Here is a 7,199-nt window from a genome sequence, read left to right on the forward strand (position 1 = left end):
TGCTGCAAGGCTAATAGGTGCTCCTGGTTTAAGCTAGGTATACCTGGATGTGATCCTGCAATTTCTACAGTGACAAACTTTAAGATTTAATTAAAAGATGAAATCATAGGTTAAATGAAAAAGGAAGGCTCTGGTAAGATGAATACTAGACTTGTGCAGCTTTAACTCTTTACCACTTACATCTGCATTGGATTTGCAGATATAATAATGACTTCTAAAGTAAAGTATTCTTTGGTAATAGCCATATAACACTAACACTGATTTAAAAGTAAATTTGCTCTTAAATTCACAGTTCTCTTATTCAAAACTTCCCCCATGAAATTCAACATAAAAGCTTTAACTTTAATTTCCATGAACTTAATTACAAACATAATGACATTATAGTGCACAGGGAAAGAGTACGTACAAATGATCATATTTGACATGGTGGAAACAGTCTATTTTTAGCATTCAGGTTTAGAAAAAATTAATTAATTACTCTTTGTTAGAGTGGTCTCAGATCAATTTTGAGATATACTATTATATTAGATATATAAATTAACAGTCAAATAAGACCATACTATTAAGTCAACTTTAACTTGCAAGATTTTATCTCAGTAATATTCTTGTTTTTACACCTACATTATTTTATTAGTATTATATACTCAATGTGTTATATATAACACATTAAAGTCATGATGTCACTTTTAAATAATAAGCCATCATCATAACTTCCATACTGCAAAGAAAAAAACATCATTTTGAGCTTGGAAGAGCAAAGGTTTGATATTTTAGGAAATGTGATTTTTACTTTCTTGTTTTGAAATAAGAAGACTGAAGGCTACAGTAAATTATTTTAACTTGGCACAAAGGCTGGAAACAAACAGCTAGCCTGGCTTTGTCCAAAGCAAGTAAGTAAATAATTATGCACAAAGCTTAATACACTATTGACTGGGTGCTAAGCAACACTAACACTCTCTAGTCTGTACTAAGAACTTCTCATCGTGCCACAAGAGTAGATGGGTGTATTTTCCAAAATATTGATTGATTTAACTAATTATCGAAAAGTCCATTAGTTTGCAGTCAATTAACTACCCGATAAACTGGCTAATTGTTTCAGTCACACTAAAAAATACAGTGAAATGGAATTATCCAGTGTTTCATGTCCACTGGTTCATTAGTGGAGGAGAAATTTGGTATTTTCTCAACCATGACTGTATAAAATGCACTGGGCTGGTCTAAGCACAGCAAATAGAGCCTATAGAAAAAGGCACCTTTGTGTATTTATGAATAACTTTATTTTCAGATGCTTCCACAGTCTGACTCGGGCATTTAAAAAAACACATATATGGCTTGTGTTGAAAAGAAAAGCTCACAGTGCATCCAGGTGAGACAGGGTGCAAATCTGAAAGAGAGCTATTATGTATCAATCATTGAAAAGAATTCTCAATAACTCCACATGTCCTTGCAGTTTGAAGGACACAGCTGTATCATATGCACTAGAAAAGCACGCAGGCTGAGTGCAGACATTTACATTTATATACATGCATTTAGCAGATGCATTTTTCTGAAAAGCAACTCACAATAAAGGCGACATTAGATTTAGCTCGGACGTTTACGTCACTTATGAAGCAGAAGAAAGGTCACAGATGGAGTATCCTGAAATAATCCACTGGTGTTTCAGAGATACGCAAACGACGTGGATATCATTGTTCACTTCCCCAGTGAAAGCTTTGTTTTCGCAGTTAGTTCCAATTTGTTTTCAGCTGCTGCTTTAAGGAGAGGTCCTGGTTTGGGTTCCAATCGTAACACTAAAGCTCCACTTTAAGAAATGGCACAAAAGTGAGCCCAATGCATTAATTAGGTGTCCTGATGAAGGCTAATGAGCGTGACTGAGATCAGGCTAAGTGATACTGTAAATAAAAAATGTAAGGAGAAATCCGTGGAAACAATAGGACCTAATAACATCAGCCAAGCTGATTTCCCTTATGGAAAGGGGGTCAGTGCAGTAGGAGGTGTTCCATCTCTTGTCAGTGACTGTGGAACAACTGAGCACCACCAAAAGCAGACATCTACAGACATGGATGATACCAAATGTTCAATTAATCTGGTATAAGGTCTCATAAGGTCTGAAAGATGTTGTGGGAGCCAATTTATATCAACAAATTATTATTGTAAGCACATAAACTTTTTTACAGAGCGATGTACTCCTGCATGGGTGCACTGGTTCTTAAGTGGGGACCAGCAGGAGCCTTTTAAAAGGATTCTTCAAGGTCCTAAACACAGTGCAAAGTTGTTTGTTTTTGCTATTTTATATTGCTACTGGAATATTACCACAATGATAGAATGCATTAAGGTGGGTTTTTTTTCCATTTAAGCCTGCATGCACTAGGGTATCTGATGAATCACAGGTTTCATTCCACCTACGGAGGCTGTATGATTCTCAGCCAAAGAAACAAACAGCAACAGCACTGCATTAGAATACAAGTGAAACCAAGCTCCCTTCTACACATCTGAAGCAGTGAAATGTGCGATCGAATGCAAGGCTTTAGGCAGTGATTTAATAAACATGCACACGGACTTAATGTGAGCACTCGGACAGTCATTTCTCCTGAGATGGCAGAAAGGCTAAAAAGGAGAAAAATTAAATACTTTAGTGGGAAACTTTCTGCATCTAATTCCTTAATAATCTCTATTTAATATATTTTTTTGATAAACCGTTTTGATAAACATCTCATTATGTACCTTCCTCTCCTCTATCCAGCATGAACCCTGCCACTCGCCCTAGGACAGCTGGGATAGGCTCCAGCCCCCCTGCGACCCTGAATTGGATAACTGGAAAAAATAAATGGAAGGATTGATTGATGGATGGAATTCTTTATATGGATGCTTTTGTGAGAGAAAGGTTGTGGTATTGCGATGCAGCCAATCACCTTGCAATTGCAATATTTATCCTGCACTCTCGAGGTATACCATAATCGTCTACTCTGTCTTGTGCAGAGTTCATCATATTATATGGCAGCTACGACTCAGGCAGGATAGCAGGCTGTCCACCAATCTTAAGGTTGTGTTTTAATTCCTGGCTCCTTTAGTATGCAAGCAAAACCATGCTCAGACAAGATGCTGAACCCAAAAATTACCCCTAATATGTCATTTCTGGGTGAAAATCTAAAAATTGTATGTATACATTTAAAAGGTACTACCACTTTGACTTCATTGTGTCCATAAAAATATCTAAATCACCAATGCATTTGTATATCAGTGTAATCTTTTCAGCTTCAGGACACCGTGACATTCATATGGCAGCACACAGATCTAATATTAAAAGAGTCATTTCCTTACTCAACACCAGGACATGTGCCTGCAATTGTTGGGGACTATATTTAGGAGTGTATATGGTGCTCTAGTTACAATTTCTAGCAGCTGGAGTGAACTCCATTGTGGAGATAAGGCTCTTGTTTTGTTTTGTTTTTCCAGATTATACTGTTCAATATTATCTGGACAGTATCAACTTCAGTGAAATCATAGTGACAATATTACTGTCGGGTTCAAATACATTAAATACAAATACTTTCTGCATTTCTTTGTTACCATGATGTTCTATAACGTAGTTTTGATAAAGGCTGTGTTCCAGACCGAGTGCTCAAAGTTTGACAAATATGGAGCTCAAACAGCAAAGAAGGCTTGCAAATTGGTTGCATTATGGGAAATGGAGGATTTGGACACAAGAAAGGATAAAAATGGCAAATTATTCACCTCAACTAGAATTCAGTGGTTCCTTTTCGGTCTCTCTCAGGAAAATCTCTGAAGTTCATGGTGATTGTTTTAATGTTGTGTTATTGATTTCAATCATACATTGGTATCTACTGTACTGCACTAATTGAATCGGAGCCCAAAAGCATAACAATATCGATAAGAAATGGCTGCAGTTTGGTGCGTGTGTCAACTCTCTCAAACGGCCACTTCGCCCGCACCCATCGCTGGTCGGAGCGTTCAATATCACTTCTCACTTTGTGAAGTTAGGACGGCTCTGCGCTCACGCTCACGCTCTTTTTTACAAAACACGCCATTATGCGCCCGCTGTGTCCTGCACTCACCCTTTCATCTGCAGGCTCTTCCAGCGAGCGTTCGTCAGCGCGTCACTGCTGTTTAAAGGCAGGCAGGGGAAACGGGAAGAGCTGTCCTCCCTCCAGGTGAACGAGTGTGAGCGTGTGGGTGTGTGCCCTGATTGAATGGTGCATTATTTAACGATGGAAAACTGATCTCTTTCGGTGAGCAAGTGTCCCGCTCCCAGAGTTGGGTTTTCACCTTTTCCCTTTTTCACTTCTTCTTCCTCCCCCATTATTTGTTTGACTGGACCCCATTACGGAGGGAAAGGAATATATAAATATATATAAACACATACATGCATACACACACACACACATACATATATATATATATATATATATATATATATATATATATATATATATATAGAGCACACAGCTGCCGAGGCAGCACCTCGTCTTCTCTGAGGATTTCTTACTTACAGTAGTCTCGACAAAGTAGCTGACAGGTAAATGTGCTTACATGGTTGAGCGAATTTGTGAGAAATTGTACGGTGCGTGGCAGGCATTCAGGGTGACTGATGGAGCAACAATCTCGCGCGCACACACACACGCGGAGGCAGAGAAAGACACACTGGGAGGAGAGAGGCAGGCAGGAAGGTGCTCACTAGTTAGAACAGCGAGATTTTTTTTTCTGTCCGCACACTCACACACACGATTGTGAGGTTGTTATACATACACTACAATTTAGCTGTCATAAGCTGTCAAAGACACGCGTTTCCCAAGCGTGACGAGAATGTAGACTCTGCGGGTTGAAGCGGAACACAATTGCGCACATTTTTATTGGGAACATGCGCAATGTATTAGGGGAAAATGACAAATAAAGACCCACGTGTGAGCGCCAGTATTTATTTACGCATTTTTTCTGGGCGTAAAGTTGCTTAAACGGGCAAAACAAGCGTCCTGTCACATTCACCTGAATTGCAACCTCTTCATTTTTCTCACATCTCTTATCGATCATGCGTCACTAATCCTCCTGGACCCACATTGACTTGTGCGTATCAACCCGGAGTGAGCTGTGCGTAAAAACGCACCTGGCACGAACACGCAGAACAGCGATCCTCTACTATTCCCCACATTTGATTCCCCCAGTGTACACACACACACACACACACACACACACACACACACACACACACACACACACACACACACACACACACACACAAACTCACCCAGGGTGTGAACGCAGGTCCTCCCCGCGCGTCTCTTGATGTTTGTTCGTGTATCTCGTAAAAAGAGAGTGGAGAACCCGGGCAGCAAAGGCGTTAAAGAACTAGTGGACGGCAGCTAAACGCCGCCGACTTCCCCCCTTCTTCACCTCTTCCTCCTCCCTTCTTTTACTGCTTTCCTCACTCCTCCCCTCTTTCCCGGGGCAGGTTGAACAGCGGCTGCAATAATCCAGACATTGTTCTCTTCATCAGCTCGTTTTAAAGCAAAGACTGGACTGGAAAGGACTCCCGATTCTCGTTAACTTGGGAGTTTTGAGGAATTCTCCTTTCAGACTGGAGGTGCTGTCCAGTGTAATCCGAGCTCAGGAAAGGTCTGAAAGAACAGCCCACAGACTTACAAAGCTCAGAATGAAGCTGGAGTCAGACCTGGAGTTGAACTATGACTGCAGGTGGCGCAAAGGGGAGAGAAAGTTTTCTTTCAGTTTAACTACAAGAATAAATTAAATAAATAAATAAAACTGACACTTGGCGAGAAAATGAAAAATAATCCCTGCAGGACTGGTTCTTCTCGCACTTGCCTCTCACAGATCAAACTCCCTTTAGAGGGACCGTAGCGCACCTGCGGCCGGAGTGGAGACGCGCAGGTATCCACAGACTGAGCCCCCTCCTCCCCTCTCTCTGTGGATTTGATTCCGCGTTATTATTCCGACTCTCTCTGCGTGACAATCATCACTCAGTGTCAAGCCTGGCGTTGCTTCTCCAGGAAGCTAAGGAAAGCGTCTCTATTCATCGGCGCTCTCCTCTGTGTCTCCCTCTCCCTTTTCCCCCAACAAGCTCCGTCCATCCGCTTTCTATTTAACCACGCCCCTCTCAGCAGCCATTGGCTGGAAAGCGGAGAGACCGAAGACGGGGATGGTGAGGAAGGCTGCGATGATGTGTTCTAAGAAAAGGGGGGAGAAAGGGACAGGAAAGAAGACAGGGTGGAGAGAGGTGGCATTAGATAAACTACGACGGAGATGAAAATGGGAGAAGTAGGATGCAAGAAGGGTAAAAGGGGAAGGAGAGTGTCCCAGGAAATGAGGATAATGCAGTTTGTGTGCTATGTGTGGATGGATGGGTTCATCGGGGAGGGCAGTTCATGCACTGAGCTCTGTGTTTGAGCCCAGAGGGACAGGCCGGCTAATGAACGTGAAAATGCGTCCCTCCTCTTTTTCTTCTTTAGTTCATTTCTTTTACCCACTAAGTCACTGGCAGTGCTTTAGCCATATTTGACTCCCAGCAGAATGGAACACATACTGACAGCATCCACCAATGCTAAGCATACACACTTCTGACTGTCTGTCTACTTCTTTTTTTAAAAAAAAAATATGGTGGCTGAAAGCTAAGTAGCTTCCTTGATGAGTCTATGATGAATTGGTGGCTACAGCAGGCCCGGTCCTTTGTGTACAAGGGAACCGGTTTTGGTACATGTGCAAGAAAACCATTTTGTTTCTGACTTCAGACAACAAACCTGAAATGTAGGACTTAAGCATGGAACCTAAAGGTAACTTAAGACTAAAAAATTTTTAGGTGAAAATAAAAGTAAACAGCTGGAAAACTGCAGTCACTTGGTTGAAATGTATGTGTTTGTGCAACTATCACTACCTCTAACATGGCATTTGTTACCAGTTTAAATTGGAAACACTTCAACATGTGGTTTGATGAAGGCTGATGTGGGTTGTTTTTTTGTTTTTTTTGGAACAAATGAGCAGCACGATTATTAAGTTGGAGGCCAATGACAAAACATCTGGATTTGTGTGATTTACTTCATCATCTAGACTTCAGGGTCTACATTATCGATGTACGAGTTTGTTTCAGTGATGCTCATGTTCTAATATTGGCAGGGAACACTGAGAACATCACTGCATACACGATAGTTGCTCAATGCTGTGAGCAACTA

The 7,199-nt window shown here is 41.1% G+C and overlaps 1 protein-coding gene across 2 annotated transcripts in view; it reads right to left on the reverse strand.

Annotated features, from left to right (window-relative positions):
* The window catches only part of brinp2 (bone morphogenetic protein/retinoic acid inducible neural-specific 2), a 270,389-nt gene extending 264,276 nt beyond the window's left edge, over positions 1-6,113 (reverse strand). Inside the window, exon 1 of one of the 2 annotated variants that reach the window (XM_040039544.1) lies at positions 5,264-6,113. The gene's annotated coding sequence lies outside the window, so the exon portion shown is untranslated. The remainder of the gene's footprint in view (positions 1-5,263) is intronic. The other variant, XM_040039543.1, reaches the window with a different exon arrangement.
* Between the last annotated feature and the right edge of the window lie 1,086 nt (positions 6,114-7,199).

Source organism: Simochromis diagramma, unplaced genomic scaffold (genome assembly GCF_900408965.1).
Source record: "Simochromis diagramma unplaced genomic scaffold, fSimDia1.1 OVJJ01000337.1, whole genome shotgun sequence".
In the NCBI taxonomy this organism is placed as follows: domain Eukaryota; kingdom Metazoa; phylum Chordata; class Actinopteri; order Cichliformes; family Cichlidae; genus Simochromis; species Simochromis diagramma.